The sequence below is a fragment of the Phalacrocorax carbo genome, chromosome 3 (assembly GCF_963921805.1).
Source record: "Phalacrocorax carbo chromosome 3, bPhaCar2.1, whole genome shotgun sequence".
NCBI classification, from domain to species: Eukaryota; Metazoa; Chordata; class Aves; order Suliformes; family Phalacrocoracidae; genus Phalacrocorax; species Phalacrocorax carbo.
The window spans coordinates 27,196,130-27,221,193 of record NC_087515.1 but is presented as its reverse complement, the minus strand read 5'-3'; the positions used below and the strand labels follow the sequence as shown (position 1 = coordinate 27,221,193).

General features: G+C 43.5%; 1 protein-coding gene and 1 long non-coding RNA gene across 16 annotated transcripts in view; one reads left to right on the top strand and one right to left on the bottom strand.

The window, feature by feature from the left end:
* Positions 1–25,064, top strand: part of ESRRG (estrogen related receptor gamma) — a 404,109-nt gene that overhangs the window by 8,429 nt on the left and 370,616 nt on the right. For 3 of the 15 annotated variants that reach the window (XM_064446257.1, XM_064446252.1, XM_064446247.1), the window contains exon 1: positions 12,140–12,261. The exons of 11 other annotated variants lie outside the window; for them this stretch is intronic. The gene's annotated coding sequence lies outside the window, so the exon portion shown is untranslated. Of the gene's footprint in view, positions 1–12,138; positions 12,262–25,064 lie in introns of those variants that run through there. One more of the 15 variants, XM_064446258.1, reaches the window with a different exon arrangement.
* On the bottom strand, positions 11,101–12,001 carry LOC135312482 (uncharacterized). Its single transcript, XR_010372034.1, has 2 exons — positions 11,795–12,001; positions 11,101–11,584 (listed from the first exon to the last, which is right to left on the bottom strand). It is a non-coding gene; the product is annotated as an uncharacterized LOC135312482 (long non-coding RNA).

Below are 25,064 nucleotides of genomic sequence, written 5' to 3'. Positions count from 1 at the left end.
TAAGTTTAACATCCATTAATGACGACTGTTAGAATGGAACGTACACATTTTCTTCCAGTTAGGAAAATGTTCAAGTAGAACTGAACTAGGTAATTCCATGCATATGCTTATCAGTCAATGCTTTCCGAACATACTATAGCATTATTTAACATCTTTTTTTAACCTTATTCTTTTGTATTTTTGCACTCACAAGAAAAGAGTGAGACATGTAAAATATACTTGAAATTTATAATTAAAAATATAGATCTTTAACCAAGGAATGAAAATAGTGCAGACTCCTGGATTATGAATTAGTAAATATTTTTTCTGTTTCGAACTTGGGTTTTCCCTGTATAATTTTCTTCCCTCCTCTCTCTGTATCCATCTTGTCTACCTGAAAAATGTTGGAAGTAGTGTTTATTTTAGTAGGATACAGCGCAGTGACTCCTGCATGTTCAAAGGATACTTGGAGCTCTTCATATTATGCCTTTGCATCAGTAGAAACTGTTAAATGTTTTTTAGGCTGATTGAATCTTTTACCTGTGGGGGAAAAAAATACAATAATCCAGTGATGGTTTCCAGTGACACATGGAAACCAAAAGATTTTGCAGCTGTACACATACATACACTGCTGCTGACAGCAGGTACTTCTGGGGTAAGTGGTGGTGGTGTATTCAGGGAAAAATAGAAATAAATGGAGCTTATACTTCTAACTTGGGTGATGCCAACTTCTCTTATACACTCAGTAGATAAATGTGTAATTTTTGTTTTTCTTTCTCTAGTCTGTAGTAAAATCTATCAAATGGAAGAAGTGAGATAGATACAGATAGCTGTGACACATATAGATGGAGAGATGTGTGTGTGTATATATATATATATGTATCACAACACAGCCAGGGAAAAATTTACTCAAGGAGACAAACTTGCTTTAAAGGAAGTGCCACCTAAAAGAGGAAATTAATCATTCTAAAGTTGTCAGTCTTAGTAGAAGGAAGAAATTATTGAAACTGTGGCATCCCACCTTCCGTAAGCATAACTCCATTTATGTAAGGAAGGATCACCGATAATAGAACCATGTAAGTGAGAGTGACCATAGTGACTGAATTATTTCTCACTTCCTTTACCCATTACCTAGCAATAAATTTTTCATTAATATGTCAAAATTAAAATTCTCTAAGAGGAAAAAACATGCAATGGATTCAACATTTAAATGCTGGGGTTTGGGGTTTCTCTGATTGTTTGTTTTGTAGCAAGCAGCATGCATAGAAAAATATTCAAAGTGGGGGGAAAATAACTGAGGGACTGTGATGGGACTGGCATAGATCTTTCCTGAACTAGTAGAAGATACAGACCAAGTCACTTGTCAGTGGAATGCTAATGTCTTTTGAATCACACTGAAGTTCATCTGATCTGTAAGTTTGGGATTGCACCTGTTGAAACCACTGAGATTCATGTTCCACAGCCTGGAACTTCTGCAACTGCGCCTAACTTTTATCAGTGGCTTATTTTGATATTATAGTTTAAAATGTGGGGGTAAACCAGAAATTGTAAACCTGTGATTGATTATATTACTTGACATCTAATGAGTCAATTTGATCTATTCATCCAAGGGGTATCAAAGACATTAGCCTTGATTTCATGTAAGGAAACTGAGGCACAGAGAGAGAAGTAACTCTCAGAAGCCCAAGTTCCCAATGACGTGTTGGCGATGGATTTAGGAATGCGGAGCAGGTTGCAGACACCTGCTACATACATGGGGGTAGCTTCATAAAGCACATGCCTTTTGTGATGCTTTCACAAGCTCCTAAAACCTTGTTCCAACTGTTTCCTCAAGAGCTTTGTGACACTCTTCTTCATTCATCAAATGTTTTTAAAGCTTGTACCTTATGGTCACCTGTGTGAGACTGGAAGACCTGTTTGTCTTTCCAGTATGTTCTTGAATGTTAACTCCTGTATTTGTAAGTGTATCATCAGAATTACCTGAAATCAGTTGGAATTGCTCTTGCACAGCAATTTGTTGCACTGAGGCCATGGGGAGGAAAACTAGCACCCCACTATGCCACGAGGCATGGTGGAAAATAGTGAAGGGCAATTTTCATTGGGCTTGTACATAAAGAATTGTCCCAAGAAGCAGCATATATTGCTGGGATAGAAGAAACTCTTTCTGGATGTTAACTCTGGGTAGTATACCGCAATGGTAACTTAGACAGTAATGTGATATCCTATCCGCACAGGTAGAAATGTAGAGCAACAGTCTCCTAACAACTGGAAGTTAATATACCCATCTCTTAAAAAGTAATTATTTATACAACAGAGACCAAAAAAAAAAATTGGTTTAGGCAAAATTGTGTATCCTGCTATGCATCTGGCTGTAACAAGGGTTAGGAACATTATTTTAATAGCTGTTAATATAAAACCATTGATTGTTGATTGTGGCAGTGTTTTTTCTTTTTCTGTAGTCTTAGCTGAACGCTCATGTCCCAGGGACTCAGAGCAGGGGCTGAGACTGTGCCTGTTTGGGTTGCACTCAAGCCTGATAAACACAGGGGGCCTAGTACAGGGATCACTAAAGCTCTCAGGATGGCTCCAGAGGGACTTGGATGGAGCATTCATGAGCTAGTGGCTCTTCTCAGCAGAACTTTAGTGGCAAAACATTATGATGAAGTCTCCTAACTAGTAAAATTGCTCTAATGTAATGAACTGTACCATAGTATCCAGTTGTACAGTGCAAAAAATTGCCTAAGTAAAATTACCCTTGTTAAAATAAGTGAATAGAGAAAATAACGGATACATCTGAACTCTGGGCAGCGTATATAAAGAACAGTATTAGTCAGTTAGGAAAAGCTGCTTTGAATATCAGAGTCAGTAATATCAGCCTCCCTGAGGTTTCTTTTAATTCGCCTGTAACTAAAATGAGAAGTGGCTTCAGTGTAAGGGATCTTCAAGAACATGCCCGGCAATGATGTTTTATGTACACCTTGTAGTGTGCTGGTGGATGCAGACTCTAATATACTCAACACCAGACTAAAAATTTTCAGCCAAATAAGAGGCGTGCTTAGCCGACTCGTAGCAGAAGGCAAGTGGGGATAGAGAAGTGTTTGCAAGACAAGCAGTTCCCCAGCATCAGCTTCTCCATGCCTTCCCCCGCGGAAGCCCATTCGGAGGACATGCTCCAGCTCAGCAGCCTGGCTTGCGAGTTCTGCCGCACCTGACTGAACAGCAGCTCCCTCCTCCCCTGCTTGCTTCGTTCTGTGCAAGAAGGCAATGCCAGGTGGCTACGTCTGTCCTCTTTTCTTGTCTTTTTTGGTCAGAGCTGCCATCTGAGCAGAGGGGTAACATGGGGAAGGCTGATCCCTTTCATGACCTGTTCGGGGCTATGATTGTCTTGCCCAAAATTGAAAAGACAGGACTCTGCAGTGGGTCTCCTTGTTTTGGTGAAAATGGTTGAAACTCTGCCATCCAACTACAGAGCAGATTAAATGACTGGCACTATTTTGAAACATCTTTTTCATCTTTTCTATTTATTTATCTACAAGTAGATGTGTTCAGATTTGGGGACTATCCTTTATAATCCTTCCTGAATCTCCTAAGACGACAAAAACAAGACCAAAAATTATTGCTCCTTTACTAAACTTATTTTAAAATAAACAAACAAAACCACAAACGCCACCCCCTCCCCCACCCCTGTTAGATGACACATTTTCATAGAGATTTAGGTAAATTGGGACATATTGTCTTAGATATGACAAGGTTTCTAAAGCTTTATAAACCTCGTGTTTGTAAGCTATTAATGAACTGTGATTCTGTAATGCAATGGAAATACCATATCCAAAAAGGAAATAAACAACTTGCCTTCTTGGCAAAATTATCATTACCTTGTGTGTAGGAAAAGGCTCTGTAGCTGGCTGCCTTTGCTGCAATTACTGGTGTACTTCCCAGGATATCCCGTTGTTTGCTACACTCCCTCCGCAATCATTTTTGTAGGGCTTTTGGATGCAGGAACCTTATCTCACTAAATGTTTTGTCCAGCACCTAACAAAACTACCTTCTTACCCCGAACAATGCTACTATGCTATAAATGCCTAATGAGAACACATCCCTGGTAGTGTAAATCTGAAGCAGTTACCCTAATTTTTACCCTAATTAGAAATTGTTCTGCATTGACATTGGGGCAACTCGGTTGGACCCGATGGCAGCAGGTCTCTTGCCCTGCCTTTTGTAGTTTGAGATAAGGACCTGGTATTTTGGGACTTATTTCTGCAAAAAGTTGAGCACCTGTAATCCTGCTAACATCAGCAGGAGATGAGAGAAGACAGCTCCTGGCAGCAGCAAGCCCCCCTAATTTCTGTGCTGTCCAGAAATTAACCTCAAGAGTCCCCAAATTGTCATTAAAATTCAATTGTTTCCCTTCACATTTAGACATCCGCCCATGGAAAAACACCCACCGTGTAACTTCTCCCCCTCTCCCTGGGGATGGCACCAGGCAATTAACTCACATAGAGGATGGGAAGGTTGCAGCCCTAATGGTGACTGAAAAGACTAAGGCAAGAAAACAAGCTTACCTTGCTGCCCTAAAATTAAGCAGTAATCCACGTGGCTCCAACGCTGAAATATGTAATAATGTGGTTGTAGGATTTCATTGCTAAAGATTTTGCTTTGTTTCTGCTTCTGTCTTGACTATATAAAAACTCATAGTTTTATTGCTGTTGCTGTATAATAGACCAAAATATCACAGAAAAAAAATGCAGTTTCTCAATTTTTTATTAGAAGATCAGATCCCTGGCTGGTATAGATTGGTATGGCTCCACTGATTTCATGAGAGCTATGTCAGCTTTCACTGGCTGCATATCTGGTTTCTAGTTTGTGGCTCTTACCAGGTAACTACTGAATAAGACATCACCATACCGTGACATTCATATGCAGTAATGGCATTCGGGGTTCTGACTGGGGTTAAGTAGTTAAATATAAGTAAATGCATTGGTCTGCGGAATAAGATCTTTTCACTTTTCTCATCATTTTCCATCCTGAACAACTAGATTAAAACTTGTGTCCTCTCGTTCCCACCAGCCTCCTGGCCACCTGCTAGAGGCCCGCAGGTGTAAGAGCGAGGATGGGTTCAGTATCAGCTCATTTCACTCAGGGCTCTAGAAATGAGCATCTTTAATGCACATGAAATGAGCTAAATTACAGGGGAGTGTTTCCAGCCGGCATTCCAGGGCTGTGAATGCAGCCCTGGAACCCGTGGTCCAACAGGCTTTGTCACCCTGACCAATGCTAAGAAAGGCCTTCCTACAAGCTTCTGTACACCATTTTCTACCTATATCTATCACATCTTTGCAAGCACAGCTTTTTATGTGTGCCTGGGATGTACTGACACATTTTGAGAAGTCAGAAGACTCACTGAACTTTTAAAAGTGGATACTGTCAATGTCCTTCAAGCAGGGTCTAGATGGAGTTGAGGTAGTTGAGGTCCTTCAGTCCAAAATGGTTTAAGATCCAATATTGACCTATTTATCTTTTGACTGCATATGCCAGGTGAAATTCTGCAACCTCAGGGAAGGCTTAATCCGTACAGTGTTGGGTTTCCGTAATGGAGTCTCACAGGTACTTTCTTCTCAACTGCAATAGTGTCAGTTCCTCTGTCTTTATATAAAACATAACACTTAAGAGAATTCAAGCTCATCGATGAAGGGTTTCATGTTCCTCCTTCTTCCAGTCTATAAACTATTCTATGCGTAGGCTTCTGCTCTTCCTTTTGAAGCTCTGCCATCACTGTTTAAGGTTATTCAGGCCAGGGAAAAGGAGCAGCAGGGAGCATCACTGTAGCCTCCTGTAAGAACACTGAATTATGTGGGGTAATCCTGGATCTCTGGCTTCCAAGACTCCTTTAGCACTTACATATTAAGAATAAAATACATTAATGGGCTTTTGAGAATCCCCGAGATATAACCTGAATCATAGACAGAGCCTGTCTGCCATTAAACCTTCTTGGCAGCCATTCCTCTTCGGCAGCCTTTGCCTTTGAGATGTTTTGGAGAGGCATTTTGGAACTCTTGTCGTCAGCACCTGTACACCCAGGAATCAGGCCCATCACATACTGTTTTGTACTGGTACTTTCCCCAGTATGTCGTGTATACTTCGCAAATACAGCATGGTTGCTTAAGTGCAGACTGCTAATCGCTGGTTATTTTAATATTTGTGTAGCGTGTGAAAGGGGAAAGGGCTTAGATTCTGTTTGTATTTTAAGTAACTGTCTTGGCAGTTACACAATCCATAGTGTTTATATTTTCGTGGAATGCAATATTTCTGACTGATGTTAAAATGAGAGGAGCAGATATCAGATATGGCCAAGCAGGCTCTAGAGTTGGTCCGGACCTTGTACCGCAGCCGGCTGTCAAGGGCATCGGGAAAGGTGCCGCTTAGCACTGTAGTTTGTCTGCTATGTGTAAGCAATATTATTACTTGCTGATGGCAGCTTGGCAACTTTGGTCTCCATCAGGCAAGCCAAATTCTGATCCCTTTACTACTTCACAGAGTTAGTTCAAATTCCTATGACACCAGGCTCAACTCTTGTTAGGGGCCAGACTGCAGAAGCTAAGAGGTGAGCTTGCTTATTCTGAGTAGACTTGGATCTCGTATTAGGTGAGGGCCCCACCTTTTTAACATTGCATTACCAATAGTGTACAAGGCAAATGTCTATACAGATATTTACGTTCCATCAGCCAAATGGAAGCTCATTTTTTCTTCTGATTTATGTTGTTTTACAGACATGAGTAACCCATGTGGGATATCTTTCCCACAGAGTAAAACCAATGTAAATTCACATGACTCAGGGATTTGTTTCGATGCTCATGTATAAACTCTCATTAGAAATGATTATGCTTGAAGATCAAAAGAAAAGTACACTTGCTTGTATTAATGTTTAATGCATAATTCACATTGTTAGAACAAAAAAACAACAGTCGGTGGTTGTTATGACAAATGCTAAACATTGGCACTACTAACCAGTTCTCATAGAGGATCCTTCATTTCATATCATTGGCTGTGCACTGAGATTTCCTCTTCTGCGTGTTGTGCCATCGTCTCGGAGATTTAAAGACACCTTCCTCACAGAATGAGTAATTTCCTGGTAATGACAGGAGTGGGGGAGAGCCAGGATACCCCACCACTGCTGGTGGCTCCAATGCTCAGAGACCTCTCAGTGGAAGCAGAGTGTAAAATAATCTAATCCAATTGTTTGTACAAGCGGAATTTCAGATCAGGCATGCTCCTATATGGGCCAAAACTCTCCTTGCCTTCAATCTTAGTCTAGTTTAAGCCTTAATATCAAGTCTAGGCCCATGGTCAAAGTTACCCAGCACGACAGAATTAAAGAATAACTTTATTTCTTGTTCTATGTTTATCTGTGTTTTACCTTCTTTATTCAATGCAAACTTTCTTACCAGAAAGCCTCTCACTCAGGTAAGCAGGTTTGGCATGAGGGACATGTACATGAAATTCCCTATTCCCTACGTCCTCAACCAAGACCAGCACAGGTGAGCAAAGCCATGCTCATGATCACAGATTGAGCTTAGGAACGAGAATCCTGTGCATGGCATCATTTGTGGCCTGTTACACAGAGTATCAGGGCTACTTCAGCTGCATAAAGGAAGACCCTGGGTACCCTATGCCTTCCCACATTATAGCCTTTCATACAAAGTAGGAGTCGGGGTTTTTTTATCTTCATAGCTGTTATTGGCTTTTCCCATGCCAATGTTTGAAGGGTCAGCAGTTTGTACCATCTTGGTTTTATATTTATGCTTCTTCCCAAAAAATTGGCTGTTTTACTTGCTGAGCTTACATAATTTCTTTCTCGTCCCTCGTCCCCCGTCGTGTCCCCCCCGTCCGTCCCCCCCCCCACCCCGAAAAAAAAAATCCCAAACCCCAATAAACTTGAGTTGAAAGTTTAGGAGTTTTAATTCATGTCAGAGTCACCTCTCTTCCCATGGAGGTCTGTGGCACAGAATGAGACTGAATGACATTTGACAAACTTTCTGCTTGGCACAAAGTTGCAAAAAAACTTGTATGTTCTCATTATCATTTTGGTAACTTTCCTGTAGGCCAGTAGAGATACAATACACCTGATTCAGAGCAGAGTAGCTGCCTGAGTTTCAGGTAGGTTCTTCCTGATTCAGATCCTTGTAAGCAAACAATAAATTAGAGCTCTATTCTTAAGGTGCCTTCTGAAGGCCCTGTTGTTCTGCAAACCCTTTGTTTCAGGAACTTCCTCGTTCAGGAACTGATATTGTTGAATTAGAATGGGTGCTATTGCTTTGAATAGTATGCAAAGTACAAATAGGCCATGGGTGCTTAAGGGGACAGAGCAGAGCTTTGGTTTTTGTTTTCCTTTTGTTTATAACAACCCGCTCAAAATATTTATGATTGAGAAGCTGATATTTTCTCCAGTAAAGAGCCTATTGTCCACTTTAAAGCAGTTGAGAAAGTACTCAGAGTATATACTGGTTAAATTGTTTATTTTTAGTGGTGTACACATGGCATTGCTGTCCTGGAATTGATCATAAATACATAGCTGTTGTGGGAGTTTTGTTGAGAAAGAAAAACCTGTAATGAATTAAATATGCTTCACAAGGAAAGAAGTAGGTCAAACATTGGGCTACATTAACCTCATCTTATACAGAAAGACTGTTGTTTTCACCTGTGGGACTTTGGACTTGTCTACACACAAAATTATTCCGAAACACTTATTAGGTATGCTGCCGTAATTACTCTCGATTAAAACCATGTGTAGACAAATCTTATGCCAGCGTAAGGATTCACTTTCTTGAATTCTCTTAATCCACTTTGAAAGTGGATTAAGTGAAACCAGGAAACAACTCGGCCATTCCGGAGTGAATGAACTATTTGAACACTGTTCTGCTTTGCATTCACATCTGACCTTATTCCGGCATAATTCTCCTGGGCTGAGAGGCTCTTAGGATATATCTACATAGCAAATAAATGTGTGATTATAGACATACCAACCTCTCCTTTACTCTCACTGGTATGAGTAACAGCAGTAATGAAAGACGGTAGCAGAGACTTCAGTACAACCTATTAACTGGAGCATACACACAGTGGGGCTGGGCACAGCCTCTGCTGAAATACACTTCATCACACCCTCGCTTCAGATAGAACTCGCGTCCCTTAGACTAATACCGGGGTTGGGAGTGCCTCTCTGCACCTCTGGTGTGGACGCACACCAAAAATTGCATATGCGATAGGACTGAGCAGCTGAGCTATATGGAAAACAGGTGAATTTAACTTCAGAGGTTAATCACACTGGAGAAGAAGCATGGCTCACACATTTTTAATATACACACCTTTGACAACCAAATAAAGCGTCAGCCATGCAACTGCAGAGGCCAAATTAAATATGCTGTAGAGAAGCACAACTCAGTTGATTTCAGGGCTGATTATGGCTCCATAGGTGAGATCTTGCTTATTTGACTAATACTTGTTTTGTTGACTATCTGCTCATTTATTTTAATGAAATTAACGCATTTTAACACCCCTTTAAGTGCATTCCAAAAATAGCAATTTGATTAACTAATTCACTTTTAAAAGTGTAACAATCACAAGTAAAAATCTCCCTGTTAGCTGAGGTATGGAACAATTCCAAGTAGCGTCTTGGGTAGCTATGCCATACCCTTCATCCTTTTAAACAAACTTCCCACATCAATCAGAAGAGCCTCACTTAAAAATGAATGGTGAAAGACAGGCAACAATCAAGTTGTATGCAACTCTTTTCAAGTCTACAAAAAAATTTATCAGTAATGTACTCTGCTGAGACAGTATACTTAAGGCAGGTAAGAATTTAGTCTAAAAGCAGTTCAAAACAATTCCAAAACAGAAACATGAAACAAACTTGTCTTTCTAGCCCAGCCAGAAAGCACCTTGAGTAGCTTGGGTTTAAAAAAAAAAAAAGAGGCAAAAAACGCTTTCAGTTTCAGGCTCCTTAAAGTGATGCTTGGACTGTACTATATTCTGAGAAGGATTTCTTTTCCCCAGACTCTTTTTCCACTTGCAACAGATTATCTCACCATTTAAAATAAGGTGCTGTTAGACAGCACAGAGTCCAGCAACAGAAAAGGTTGTACACTAACTTCTCCCTGACTTTATCTCCTTATAAAAACTGGAATAGCAAAACCTGCTTAGTAATAATATTAAGCAAAGGCAATTTTCCCTTTTATTATATTTAAATGAGGAAAACGGAAGTGTTAACACTAATATTAAGGCTGAATTGAGGCAGCTGCAAAAAGTAATTTTGTTTCGGCCCTGCTAGCGTGTCCCTTCAGGAGTTCCACCGTGCTAGTTACCTGTGCATTGGCAGTGCTGTATCTTGTTATTAAAATAGGCGGTGCAAAACGCAGCATGGAACAGGTAAACTTGACTTTGGGTGCTGCTGGGACGCTCTGTGGTCACTGTGCAGGTGCTGTGGCGTTTCAGCAGTTTGGGATACCAACAGTGCGTGTATAACAACTGATCTTTAGCTGAAGAGGCACTTAAATCTGAGCTACCACGGATAGTTTCTCTTTAAGCGAGGCCTAGCTCTGGAAATACTTTTGCATGCGAGTTAAATCCGGCATGTAAAAGGCCCCCTGAATTCAGCAGGGCCATTCATGTAGACTTACAGGATTTGCCTTTTGAAAGTACAAAAATCAAGGCAAGCAGATGCAGGTGGCCTGCCAGCCCCTACCATTACTGCTAACAGCACTCACGGCGTGCACGGCGGTCACGCCGACTTCGGTGGTGGCTGCAGGCCTAAGCGCGCTCCCTATTTTAACGTAAAAACGCCCTGCTTTCACAAGTAGATGCTCCGCAACCTTAGCAGCAGAGGCAGGGAGGAGAGATGGTTCGAACACCCGTGATTACACCCCGCCAGGGTTTGCGCCAGCCTCCTGCTCTCCCTAGCAGCGACGCCATTGTGCTAGCCCATTTCCAAACTACCGCCCTGCCTCCTCCGGCCCCGCAGCCCACGGGGAGCACGGGTGCACCCCAAATTCAGCCCGCTGCCGTACGGGTCTGGCCGTCGGGGCCCTCTCCCCCCACCCCCAGCCTTCCATTGCAGAGGCTTGGAGGAGATTTGGGGGGGGGGGGGGGGGGCGGTGCGGCGCCGGGCCTGCACGGCACCAGCGGCTGCACCGCCGGCAGCGTTACTGTCGCCTACCTTCCTCTTGCATTTCGGGTAGTTTGGGTTGGGGTTTTTTTTGCTTTTTTCTTTATTTTTTTTCCTGGTGCCCCCCCCGTCCCGCCCCCCGTCCCCCCCCCGCGGTGGCTCGGCTAATGGCCTGCTGGCGGCTGGCGGCGTGTGCGTGCCTCCGTGTGTCCCCGCATCCCCGGGGCGAGGTGTCCCGGCCGCCGCCGCAGGACCCGGCCGCCCGCATCCGGGCTGGGCTGCCGGGGGCCGGCACCCCCTCCCCGCACACCGTGTTCCCTAGTTTTCTTTTTTTTTTTTTCTTCTTTGGTTTTTTTGGGGTTTTTTTGGGGGGGTGGGGGGTTGGTTTTTTTTCTTTCCAGGTGGGACTTGGCGGTGACCGGCGAGGCTCGCCTGGCACTGAATGTCACCCTGAAGGTAAAATGAAAGACAAAAAGATGAACGCATGCCTGCTCCCCTCGGCCCCGCCGCCGCTCCCCCGCGCCCGCCGGCGAGCGGCCGCCACCATCGCGGGGCGGCAGCCCCCGCCGCGCCCCGGATTTCCTGTCCCGGCTTTTTATTATTAAAAAAAAAAAAAATTAAAAAAAAAAAAACCCGCATGCAGAAGAAACGTGCACGTACCCGGTAACGAGCCCAGGAAAAACCCGGCCGCTTTCCCCCTTCTCCTGCCAAGTTATCATTGAGAAAACAGACAGGCGGCGTGACGTCCCGGGTCAGGCCGAGTGCGGACCGGCGCTACCAAGGCGGCAGGGAGGCCCGGGGAGGCCGCCGGGGCCGGGGACGCGGGCCCGAGCCCGCCGCTCCCCGCCCGCCGCCGCCGCCGCCCGCCCGCCGGGCCGCGCCCGCCGCCCCGCCGCCCCCCGCGCCCCCCGCCCCGCCGCCGCCGCCCCCACCGGCCTGCAGCCCGCCGGCGGCTCCCCCCTCGCCGGCGGAGGTCGCGGGAGCCCAGTTAAAGGAGGCGTGTGTAAAGATTTTGCAATGTCCCTGCATGGTGTTGTAGACTTTCCTAGCAAAGAAACCGGCTTCGGCTTCTTTAAAATCCCCGACGACTCACCTGATTAACCTGCCTGCGGTTCTGAGCTGACCAGGTAAAGCGAGCCCCCCCCCTCCCCACCCCGCACCTCTGCGAGCTGACATTGCATCGGGGGCATGTTTTTGCTTGGAGACGAGCCGCTGCCAGAAGCGCTCCCCCCCCCCCCCCCCCTTCCACCTTCAGACCTTGCCAATTGCACTTGCTCAGAGTCATTCCCCCCCTCCCCCCCGAAAAAAAAAAAAATCAGCTTCGTAAAAAGCCGCACAACAGCACCGGCCACCCGGGGTTTGGTGGTTCTCGTCTCTCGGGCAATTATTTAAAATTATTGGGCCGGGGGGGTGGGGGGAGGGAGAATGATTTTAAAAATTATTTTTTCTGCTGACAGCTCCTACCCCAGGAGGTGGTTTGTGTGTGTGTGTGTGTGTGTCCGTGTCCCCTTGCCCAGGGTCAGGAGTGCCGGGGAAGTGACGAGGCTGGAGCCAGCAAGAGTTTGGGGCCGGGGTCCCGGGGTGGCTCTGGCGGTTGCGAGCGGGGACGGGGGACCGGACTCTCCAAGCCGGTGCCGGGGCGCGTGTGATTGTCGCGACGGTTGCCCGTGTCGCCCTGCCTCCCCCGGGGTGCCCTTTCGGGAGCGCCGAAGTGTCCCGGCTGCGGCGCGGTACGGGCCGCCCCGGCCGGGGGGGGCTCGTCCTCGCCTCCGTCCCTCCCCCGCCGCCCTCTCTTTCCTGAAACACTTGGGCGGGAGGAGAGCAGGCCTGGTGGGAGCCCTGCACGCCGGGCGGGGGGCATCCCTCCTGCTCCTGCTCCGGGGTGGTTCTTTATCGCTGTCCGCGGGTGGCTGGAGCGGCGGCGTGGCCGCCCCACGCGGGACGCGCTTTGCTCTGCCGCCGCCGCCGCGGTGTCAGGACCCGCGGCCGGGCGCCGGGGACACGCACGCACAAAGGCAGCGGGGCAGCTCGCACCCCAGAGCAGGAGGGGCGAAGGAAAGTGTGGAAAGTCAGCCTACTCCTTGCTCCTCCCGATACCTCACCCTCCCAGCTCCGGCCGTGAGGGGTTAAGAGAAGTGGTTGCACGTGGGGGTCTGAATGTGTGACCCGGCTGCCAGGAATCTTTTTATTTTTTTCCCCTTTTTTTAAATTTTTTTATTTTCCCTTGGGCCGTTCGTGCTATGAAGGAGCGAGTGGTCTGGAGGTATATTTTGAAGAGCTGCAGGGGAAGCGCTCCAAGTACTTGGTCTAGTTAATATGTTTCTTGCGATAGCAAAGAAGAAAGGACTGCATTTAGGAGATGACTAAATAATGGGGGAGGCAAGTAAAAATGAGTGGAATATAAAGGAGAGGAAAATGAAGGTGAATGGTAGTGTGGGAAGGCAGGCGCTGAGCAGCTTGGGTTTCTCTCCTGTAATTGCCCCCCCTTCCAATCCTTTTCATACTATGAAGGAGACCCTAACAGCAAACGTAACCCAACAGAAAACCAGATGACTCTCCCCACCTTCCCCCCCCCCCCCCCGCCCATCTTCATTTGTGGCTGGGGAGGAAATCTGAATGCCCTTTGTGTAAAACCACCAAAGTTTTAAGCATTTCTTGGCCACCCTGTCTTAAATACAAAGTGTGAAACTTACCTGATACATTTTGGTGTTACTTCCCTGTTTTATTTCAGAGGACAAAACGTTCTGGTGTAGCATACCTACCGTCACTTTCAGAACGGGAGTAGTTTACAATATAACCTACATTAGATTATACATGGTGCATGCGTTGCTTTTCCACTGAAAACAGCCAAAGACTTAGCATGACGAAGCGACTCATGTGGTTATGATCTTCCTTGTCTTGAGACCATCAAGGTAGCTGCAGTTCTGCATGTTTGGGGGGGGGGGGGGCTGTCTGTGGTTGTGAGGGGTTTCATGTCTGTATGGGAACCCCGGCCAGGCCTCCTTTTAGAGGACTTTATGGTTTAAAAGTGCCAGGGGCAGGAGAAGGTAAACATGACATTCGGTGTGCTCATTATCAAAATAAGGAAAACAAATCGATTGCATTAACTCTGTGCGCAGTATCAGAGTTATTCCACAGTATTTTGTCAGAAATTAAAAGGTTACCACTAGAGTACTATATCCCTATCTCGAGCCTGGCACCACTTATTACTGCAACGGTATTTCAATATTAAGTGATTCTAGAGATATTTCATCTTTCATTTTGAATCCTGAATTTGAATCAGCATTAGGATGTCAGGGCTGCGAGATAAGGTATAACAAACTAAGTAGACAGCTGAAGGGCTCCTGGTGAAGGTGTTGCTGAGAAGGATATCTTGGGCCGTTCGCAGTAACCTTGTTTACAGGGACGTTTCAATTGCAACCTGAATTTCAGCGAGAGGCTGCCTGGACTAATGCCTGCGTGTCTGAAACCCATCACGAGTGTCTTTTGCACTCTAAACCTTCTCTCTGCCTTCCTTGCAGACTCGCAAAAACTTTTCTGGAAGGTTACGATGATTTTCTGATATGAAAATTAAGATGTTTTCCTAAGAGGAATGCTGCTCTTTGAACTCGTGTACATTAACAACAAAGTATTCATGAGGTTTGATTTTTTTTGGGGGGTTCTCTGATGTGTCAGGATCAGTAGTTACACTAATCTTTTTAACTTCATGTATATGGCTTTGATTTATTATATTTAAGTCTCGGTGGTTTCGAATGTATTTTGCAGCACATGAAGTCGGTTCAAGTCAGAATGTGAAGAGATGCATATTGTAACAAGGAACAGTTTTGTAGTGAGCTGCTAATTTTTTGTTTTCTTTTCCTAAAGCTGTTCCAGGAAAATCACGTGCATTTAGTGAGTGGGTGCTAAATGCCAGCAGCCACATTGATGAAGAAAAATGCTGTTGAAATACTTTGGAATAATAAATAGGATACGTAATGGTCAACCACAAGATAAAAATTTTACACAGTCTTTTTATGGCTCTAAATTGGCTGCATTGTAAACCAAGCTTACTACTCTATTAAGTCATCAGAGTTTTCAATTATTTAAGATTTCTAGTCAAGCTATCTAATATAGCCTTCATCGTCCATATCAGAAAATTATACATAAGGTTGTAATTCCTTGTTGTTGGTATGTGAGGGCTTTGTTGTGGATAGGGGGGCTTAATTTTGACTTACCAGGACAAAAATTACAAAGCATGCAAACATTAAAATGATATAGAAATAGCCCCAGTCCTACGGAATGGGGATAGTTACAGCAGTGAAATGTACCTAATACAATTTGAGATCCACTCACTAAGAAACCTTGACAGTATCTGCCTTGCAGGTACCGTGCGTTTGGAAATACTATATCTCCATTTAAATGCAGATCTTCAGTTTTCTCCAGGGGGCAGTTGGCGAATCTTTCGATTGAAGCACTGGTTCTGGAAAAACTAACGGAAGATTTACCCAAGAACAAGAGACCCTTTCAAGTCTGCCTTTTTGAAATAATGATTATAAAATTTCTTAATATTGTGATTTTGTATTGATTTCGAATGCCTTTTCAAAAGTCACACGAAAGGAATAGTGTCTTTTACTCAAGGTAGGCCAACAGTTTGCATGCTTGTTTAGCAATCTTAAGAGAGATAACCGTTACAAATAAGTTCTTTGTTTTTACATGGGTATTGTGTTTGTGTGTGAGTTTCCTCAAACGGACAGAGCAGTCTTGCTTTGATTTTGACCTAGATTCCTCCTGATTATTCCTATACAGCTAGTACCTGCTTATTTCCCGCTGTGAAAATAGGAGAACAACTGTTGATGCTATCTAGCTGGAGCTGCATGGGCAATCGGCACGCTCGTCCAGTAATCTCCCCTCCTCCTCCAAGGCTTCATTAGTAACAGATAAAATAGTGCTGCAGTCCAAAGAGGGTGCAAGCCAATATTTTCTCTTCTGTGAATTTTCGTTCTTTGAGGGTTTGATTCAAAGAACGACAGGAAAAAAAAAATGGGTAGAATGAGTGAATTTATTTCTGTTTCCAGATTTGGCACCCAAATTTTGCACACTTGCAGGGATGAACAGGGCTATGTTTTATCTGAAACAAGTCTCAGATCCAGCTAACTCTGTATTTGCTTGAAACTCAGTGCCAGTAGTCAGTCAGTCCTTCCCAGAGGGGGTTGTCCGATCCAGTCCAGTTTTCTATAGTTTTTGCAGCTGTCTGGTTTGCAGTGCAACCCAAGGCACTAAAAGCCCGGGACGCAGGGAGCGGGACCTCCCTGTTTGGGATGAAGGCGGCTCAAACTACCTGGTGCAGAGGAGACAAAAGAATCTGACCTTTTCTAAGCCGGGTGCCACGAGCTGCACGCATTCCCAGCCACTCCGGTCTCCCCACCATGGGCAATGGTGCTGCCTGGGGATGCTCCCCTTGGCCCTGTGCCAGAGCCGTGAGGCTGTGGAGATGTCATCCGTATTAGGCTCACCTGTTAATGGCATATAACCCATTGGCCTCAATACCCTGGAGAAAACATGCACTTCAGCCTCTGCGTGGAGTTCGGGCAGATATGCAAAGTCCAATCTTACGTGCATCAGCGTTGATGGCAGAGCTCCCATTCGGCTTAATTGATATTCCTATAAACATCTGCAGGTTTCTGTTTCTAGTGGAAGCTACAGCTGGGTGGACTTCTTAAATGAATGTTTTGCATATTGAGGTTGAAAGGAAAGTCGAGCCTGATACATTAACTTATCATCTGTGTCATTCTCTTGACATCACTTGGATTACTACAAGCATATATGACAAGGAGATTAGGTGCAAGATCTTCACACACACATGCTTTTGTTAGCATGTTTATCAGTGGAGATGTTACTTCTCTGAAAACCTTAGTCTAAGTCAAGTCTAGGCAGGTACAAACCTGTGCATGCATATACAAGTCGAGCAGGGCCTATCCTTTATAATACATTTTTTTCCCCTTAATATCTGAGCAAGATCTCTTATTATAACTCAGCCATTAGGGGAAAGAAAATGGAACTTTTCTCAAACAGCTTTTCTGTTGGGGAATCTAGTGGCAGTTGCTTTGAAGCATGTGTAATTGATTATCATACATTTATTTTAAAAAGGAGACATAACAAGGAATCTAACATGATGTTTTGGAATATATCTTCTCCCCACAACGTTCTTGAGGGAGATGTAAGGTTGCAGGCATCATTTCATGCCCTGTATGTTTTTGAACATAAATCAAAGAAATTGTTGGAGAGTTATAGATGTTCATAGCAACTGTAGCTATAATAAACACATGCAGTATATATTTTCCAAGCTATTTTGTATGGGTGAAAAGCTGAAGCTGGCATTTTGTACGAACAATTCAACTTAATCACTGAAAATTTATTTCCTAGTTAGGGTGGATTACCAGTGTAGCGTGAAGTTGTACACCTTGGTTTAAGTTCATCTGGTTATGAAGCCTCACTTAAAATTGGGAAAGAATTTAAGTTGGATCTAGACACCTTAAATTAATTATTCCAAATGTCAAATTTATTGTGATGCCTCCATGGCAATATTTACATCTGTGTTTCAAAGTATGCTGGATACTTAGAGAGCAAATAAAAGACAAGAACGGTATGAAAAAACTAAGCAATCTTAATTGTACGCATAGCACAAAACGTGACCATAGTAAATACAACAGGAAGGAGAACCCTGAATGATCAGGTAGTGCAGAGCTGCTGATGGGAACAACACCTAGCTTAGGCATACAAATTTCTTGATGATTGTATTAGTTTTGGTTTAAAGTCTTAATAGATGAAAAGGGAGAAGTTACTTTTATGGATTAATTTCAATGAGAAGAGCATATCCACACGGTGTGTGAGGATGAGGAAGGTGCTCTATACATTGGTGAGGCTCCAAATGCATTAAAATGCTAAAAAGAAAATCCAGTAATCACAGTGAGTATGTATATGGATAGACTGGAGATAGGACACATTCAGGATCCGTGCAGAGATCAGACAGGTCTAGATGAACAGAGTTTCAGACTTAATATTTAAGCAAAATCCTAAGTGTCTGAATATAACAGGTGTTTCTTGGGAGTCTGGCCTTCCTGGTGCTTTCAGGTGTAGCTCTCATAACTCTGTGAACTCCTATTGGGTTCAGAGATTGATAAATAAACCCGGTACTGCTTACTGAAAATTTTAAGACTAGCTAAAAGGTGTGACTTTTAAGAGTGTCACTGTGCCTCTGCTGGACTTCTGTTTTGTTGTCGTTACTTTCAATCATTCCTCTTTTATTACGAAAGCTAGAAATCCGTTTTTAAAAGAGAAAGCTGTTCTCTTATTGCTTGACTCTTGGAAACAGAATTTTAAAATATACAACAAATATCCCGAGATTGATGCTAAAACTGAGAATTTGCTCTGTTTTACTTGTTTGTAGTATTAGCCTTAAATGACTTTCTCTTGATGATGCCTTGAATTTTAAGACCCTCATGCATTAAACAAGAAGCTGTCTAAACTGTTAAAACTGATGGAGGTCAGGAAGGCAGAGCACGGCCCACCTTGGGCACCAGTACTAGTTCAGACTTCAGAAGAGCAGGCAGTGGGGTTGGTTTCCAAGGGCTACCCTTTCCGCTGGGGACGGGTGGAGGACAGGTGGAGACATACAGCTTCTGACATTGCGTAAGCTCAGGGTTGGTTTCCTCTTCTTCATTTCTCGCCTAGCTCTTGCTCTCTATCCTCTCTGTACATTTTTTGTGGCCTCTCCTGAGTAGCCAGGCTACTTTACTCCATCCTCTGAAGGCTGGAAAACGAACTTGGAATTGTAACTCTGCTCCCTGCCGTATACAATGCTGTGAAAACAGAATTCAGTGAGAAAATCAGCAAGGAGGGGAGAGGGCAGGCAGAGTGGCACAGGTTGAGGTACAGCTGGGAAGACAGGGAAGAGAAAGATTTGGCAACTCCTGTGTGTCCTGTGGTTGGGATCCACGTATACTTTTACAAAAGAAGGGAGTTGAAGGATCTGTGTTCCTGGTCCATATTGACCCAGCTGTGATGGATGGGACATGATTATAGGGGAGAGGTAAGGAGGAGTGTAACCTGGAGCGGACGTCCTCTAGCCGGCTGGGTTGTGTGGTGTAGGACTGCTCAGTACAGTTGGGTTACTGCTTTCATGCTGCATTTGGGAGTCTCAGCCTTTCTGCGCAGACACTTGGGTATTTAGAGGCTCTTGAGGAGGAAACTTCATTCACTGAAATTCCTGCTTCCACAGGGATTTTTTTTTTTACTTGTCTTAAATTAGTATCTTGAGTTCCACCTGACGAAAAGAGCTTGTTTTACTCTGTGCTGAATTTGTAACAGAAAAAAACCCTCTCCTGCCGTATTCCAGTCAGAAGAGAGCAGGTGGACAAGGGTTGAGAGGGAGGGATGTGGAGTCTGGGCAGCAGGCTGGGCGCTGGAGCACGGAGAGCAGGCGGTCCAAGGTCACGGCCCTTCTTATGGCACAGCTGGGAGCTGAACGCACAACCTCAGGTTTTAGTCTTTTACCTTCCTCCGACATGCAATCCCTGTCTCGCAGCTTGAGCAACAGAAACTGTGCTTTTGCAACACGCGTTGAATGTGATGGTGCTGGTTTAGGCATGGAAAGGTGAATTGATGTGTCGGAGGTGACGCAGCCACTCAGTGAGCCCAGCCTCCTAGCCAGGACTTTGATTCCCTGCCTTGCACTGTCTCTCCCAGGAGAACAGCAAGATTGAAGTGTGCCACCACATGCTTTCACTTCTCTGGTGTGAAATGGTCCAGGCTGGACAGGATCCTTCTCCCAAAGGAGAGAGACAAATTTGGGTGGAAGTTCATGTTGAATCAGTATGGTTACCCTGCTATAAATGGTGCCTACCTTTTGTAAAGATTATTTTTAATGTTTTACTGATCAGATTTTGCTTGGTTTTATTATTATTTTTTTTTAATCAAAGGGAAGTGAGGAGATGAGCTATGAGTATCTCTGAAAATTGGGCCACAAAACCTTATACTTGTTTGTGCTTGTGAGTGTGCGTGTGTGCAACGTGCGGATGCACACTTGGATGTTGTGTATGTACAGGATCTCAATTACTTTGCTGCTTGAATCATAAAGCATGCTGCCTTGATGTACTGTCAGTTTTGGCTTCTGCCCTTTGGAATAAAGTTCAAAATATTAAAGAAATAACACGCAATGTACTAGTAACTAGAATAGTCATAGCGCCCGAGGGGAAAAGAGGGTGGTGAATAATCTGTCTTACAAATGCCCAGAAAAAAACTCCTCCTAACCAAACTCTGCAATGTTGCACTTTTAAAAGGGACTTTTCTAAATTTTGTGTCTGAGGTTTGCTGGTTATCCGGGAGAGAAAAGTAGGTCCTGTTTGGGAAGAAGCATGCAAGCTCTACCGCCACGCTCTGACCGTGTGTGGGGGAATGTATGGTCCCAGTTACTCTTTGGAGAATCACCCTGGGCTAAATGGTGAAACAACTAAATCCGAATTAATTATTGATAGTTCTTTAACAACAAATGTGAGGATGTGTTTGGAATATTGCTTCCCAGTTTAAGAGTTGAAATAGCGCTGGCAGATGTATTATTTTAAAATGTTGCTCTTCTGGTCTTATTAGTTTACTTGGATAGCAGTAAGAACCGCAGAAGCTGATGCAGGTTCTGCCTATCCCTGGCTGGTTCTGGAGGGCCAAGGCAGGAGCTAAGGGGACACTAGCAGATATTTGGAGTCACACTGGGACTTTGGTCAGAATATCAAACTTTACCGAACTGGGGGTGTTGTGCTCCACGGTTTTGGTCCAACAGGGACCATGTTAAAAGGCTCTAGCTAAGATATTAAATGAAAGAACCAGCCCACTCCCACTCACAAAATCTTTTGACGTGTGCTCTGTATCAGAAAAAAAAGCACTGAGAAGTGTGTGACTGATGCAAGGCAGGCTCGGGATGAATTTAGGATAAACAGGATGCCTATTGCACTTAATTTAGCAATTCTAAGGCAGAAAATGCTTTTGAGCACAGATAACAGCTTCTCATCTGCAAATGCCACAATCGAGACAAAGCAAAATATATTGTGGCAAATTCTGCAGCTCACAGTCGTGACACAGTCAAAACCTCCTATTACAGTGAGGGAGACTTCTGCTTGTATCATGACTGCCTAGGATGCAGGATTTCAGAGCGGCGTTAATAAAAATAATACAGTAAATATACAGTTTCAAAAGTCCTGCAGGACATGCAGCAAATGCCAGTGATTCGAACTGGGTGAAGTTGTCAAAGGTTGCTTTGCTCTCCAGAGCCTGGCAGTAGCTCCACTGAAATGTGATGCCATTGGTTTTCAGCAAAGGTTTCTTTCTGCAGGGCTGCAAACAGAGATCAGCTGCTACTGTGTATACACAACTAGGGAGCAAATCAAGCAGCACATTTAAGCAGCCTTTTTAACCCTGAGACTTTCCAAGATTTCTTCTTCACGCAGGAAGTTTCCTTTATATTGTCAGCTGTAGCACTTTGCTCATGTAATGAGATCAGAGCTAGGATCACTGCTGCACAGTAGAAAGACTTCCTTAAGACATTTGTCCTTGAAACTGCACCAAACTCTTGGAAGAACCCAGAACCTGTAAGTATGTATGATATAGGCAACAATAGCACGGTGCAAAGCTGCAATCAACCATTATACGCTATCCGATTAGCAGGGCAGGAGGGATTTCTTTTTTTTTTTTTCGGATGTTATGTTACATTCATTTTCAATTTGTTCTAAGGAAACAAATCAATTCGGGCTTCTGATACAGTGACTTTGCAGTAGATGAGCTGGTAGTAATATGTTTGATTTAACTATTTGTTGCTCTCATGTAGCTTGTGGGACAATTATTGTAGCCATCGAACTATAGAGAACTTTTCTTATGTTTTTAGGCATTTTAAAGGATTTGGGGGTCCATCTTGCAAATAAGTTTTTGCTTTGCTTTTTGATTTTGGCAACCCCACCCTACACCAAACTATAAATAACAGGGCAAACGGAATTAGTGTGTATTGTTCTTAGGTAGCAGTAAAATATATTTGTTTGCAGGCTTAATTTAGTCATTAACAACCTTGCACTGTTTGGGGTGGGTTTTGTCTTAATTGAATTCTACTCAAGGCTCTCTATTTTGTGTTTTACTATCTTGTCTGTGTCTAAGTTACTTTGCTGGGACTGCAGTCTGGTTAAACCTGTATTTAAGCACTATTTATATTCCGAGCACATTTCTGGTAAATTAAGTGTTTGAGATATTTTTTTTTAAAGCCTTAAACAGTATAGTTTTATTAGCAGTGAGCGCCAGAGAAGGCACAACATGGATGAATGTCAGACATAGACCACATAACCTAAGTCTTCTGTGCACTAAGTCCGATCCGAACGTGTCCACTTCTGTGACTGCAACTAATAAAAGCCTTGAGTTCCCTTTCAATAAATTTTTCATATGCAATGATACTTCTGTTTATCAGATTAATTTCTCCCAGGTTAGCCTGATTGATAGCTGGATTGTGGTTTCTTAAGAGCTTTCTCCATGAAACCCCACCGAAGAGCTGCATTCCATTTAACCAGTGAATGTAAAAACTGGTAACCATGGATTCAGCCACCACTAACTGTCGAGAGCAATGACTTGTTGTAAACAATACAAATGAGCCAGGATAGCAGAAGCAACCAGACATGAAATGATTTTAATAGAAATTACGGTAAAGGTCATGTGATTCTGTATTGGCTTGAATTCAGTGTTAAAGGGAAAGTATTTCAGTTTTTCAGGTTTGATTTAAATTGCACATCTCCGCTGGCTTCATGTTTGCGTAAGACCCCCAGAAGGGAAAATGAAGCAGTTCTTTGGAAATGCCTCTGCTTAATTGCATGTTGTGACTTAGGCCCTGATCCTGAAAATGTGGGAATTACTCTAATCAGTGGGATTATTCATGTACTTAAAATTTAGTATTTGTAATTGTTTGTAGGATCGAGGCCTTTCTAGGTAAGTTAGTAGGAAAAAAATTATATTCTAAGGAAATAATAACCTGTCACTAAAGATAAATCATGGAAATGCAAGTTCTAGTACTGTTGTATGGTTTAGTTAGAGATTTTTGTTTGCTTGTTTCGATAACATGAAAACAAGTTATATTTATCCTTTCGTTTTTAAATGTTATGACTTTCATTTCTCATCTACCATTCCTCAAATCCTCTTCCTAATTTATAGCCTCTCTTTTGGAGAACTGGTAAACCATAGTGTCAGCTATTATAATACAGTGTGATGATAGGCACATGCAGATCGCATGAGCAGTCGTGTGTCCTATCTCAGGAATTTCCATCCCTACAAAATCTTTGCTGACTCCCAGCTGTCACATGGCTGTCACTCACAAATTCTAACCATAACCAAATCCTCCTCCCTGGGCATGCGCTCACCAAACCTCTCTACCTACATGTAGACGCAGGCATAAACGTCCCTGCTTAAGCACTTTCTCTGCGTAAATGGGTCTCTCCCCCAAGCCTGCTGCATTCCACTGATGTTTCTCCCTTAATTTGTTCCTGGGTGCTACTTCCCTGCTGTGCCTGTGCTTTGTAAGGAGGAACCTGGAATGGGAACGGTAGTCAGTAAGAAAGGCAAAGAAAAATAACTTTGCACATTATTTAATATAACAATTCAAATCAGTGCGATTCTAAATTCAGAACCTTCATGGCCCCCTCAACCTCTCAAAACAAAAATTAACCCTTACTGTTCTGTAGACAGCACTGTCACCTTGCAGTATACTGACCTACTGTTTTGTATATTTGCTTGTCATAACATTTATATTATTTGGAAAACTTAGATAGATTATAAGAGTCCTAGACTGGAACTTTGGTTATTTCTGTATTTCTAGGTTATTTCTGATTTTACAGATGTCACATACATCTATGTTTTTTATCAGTAATTACGATTTATATATTTTTCAACCAGAAGTATTTAAAACAATTTCTCATCAATCAGCCAACCAGTCTCTGCCGAGCACAGGTTGCAACTAAAATGTATAGGCAGATACAGGACAAGTCCTGCTTTCCCTATTCTTCTGAGTTGCCTTGCCAGACAGAGAGGGCGATTGCTTGTGTGAGTCAGGGAGGTAAGATTTAGCTTATACATAGATTAACAGCAGGCAAAAATAGACTGACTTCTACTGAAAATAAATACTTTTGAAGAGTAAAAGGAAAGCACTTACACAGGAATATTTGGGGGGAAAAAAAAGCTGAATTGCAAAATATTTTCTGTTGCTTGTCTGTATCAGTGTTAAGAGTGTATTGGTATTCCTGTAAATCAGACCTATAAGTATATTTACCAAAAGGGAGGAGGTGGCTAGACAGAAAAGATACCACCTTGATATTGCATCCCAGTATCCTGGGACAAATCCAGCACTGGAAGTAAAATGCAGGTAGAAGCACAGTGAGACTCGAGATCAATATCCAAGTAAATTGGGGAAGCCGCACTGGCCTCCTTACCATGAGCTTATTACGAAGCATTAGTAATTCCTACACCCCTTGAAAACCAGGTGGGGGGACGTCTGAATCGTTGTGACTGAAGAAACCAAGTTTCAATCTGGAGAGATAATGCGGCGTTTGGAAAGGAAGGAGTGCACCGTGGTCCTATTGACTTCACTGGCATGGGACAACAGGCAGTTTCCCTTTACTCCAAGTACCTTTGGCATCTTTACGATCTGTGACATATGTGCTTGTCTACTCTCCTGTATTTTGCATCACATACTGACTTCGTAATGCAAAACTTGCAGGAGTTAGTGGGTGAGCTGCCAGAACTCCTTGCCCATCTGCAAATAGGAAGAACTGGGAGGCAAGTCCCCTTGTTCCTCTCCCAGTTTATAAAGTTCAGGTGCTGGTTGACGGGCAGGAGACTTAGACCAGAATTCTCATTTGAAGCAGAGCTCTGTGAAGAT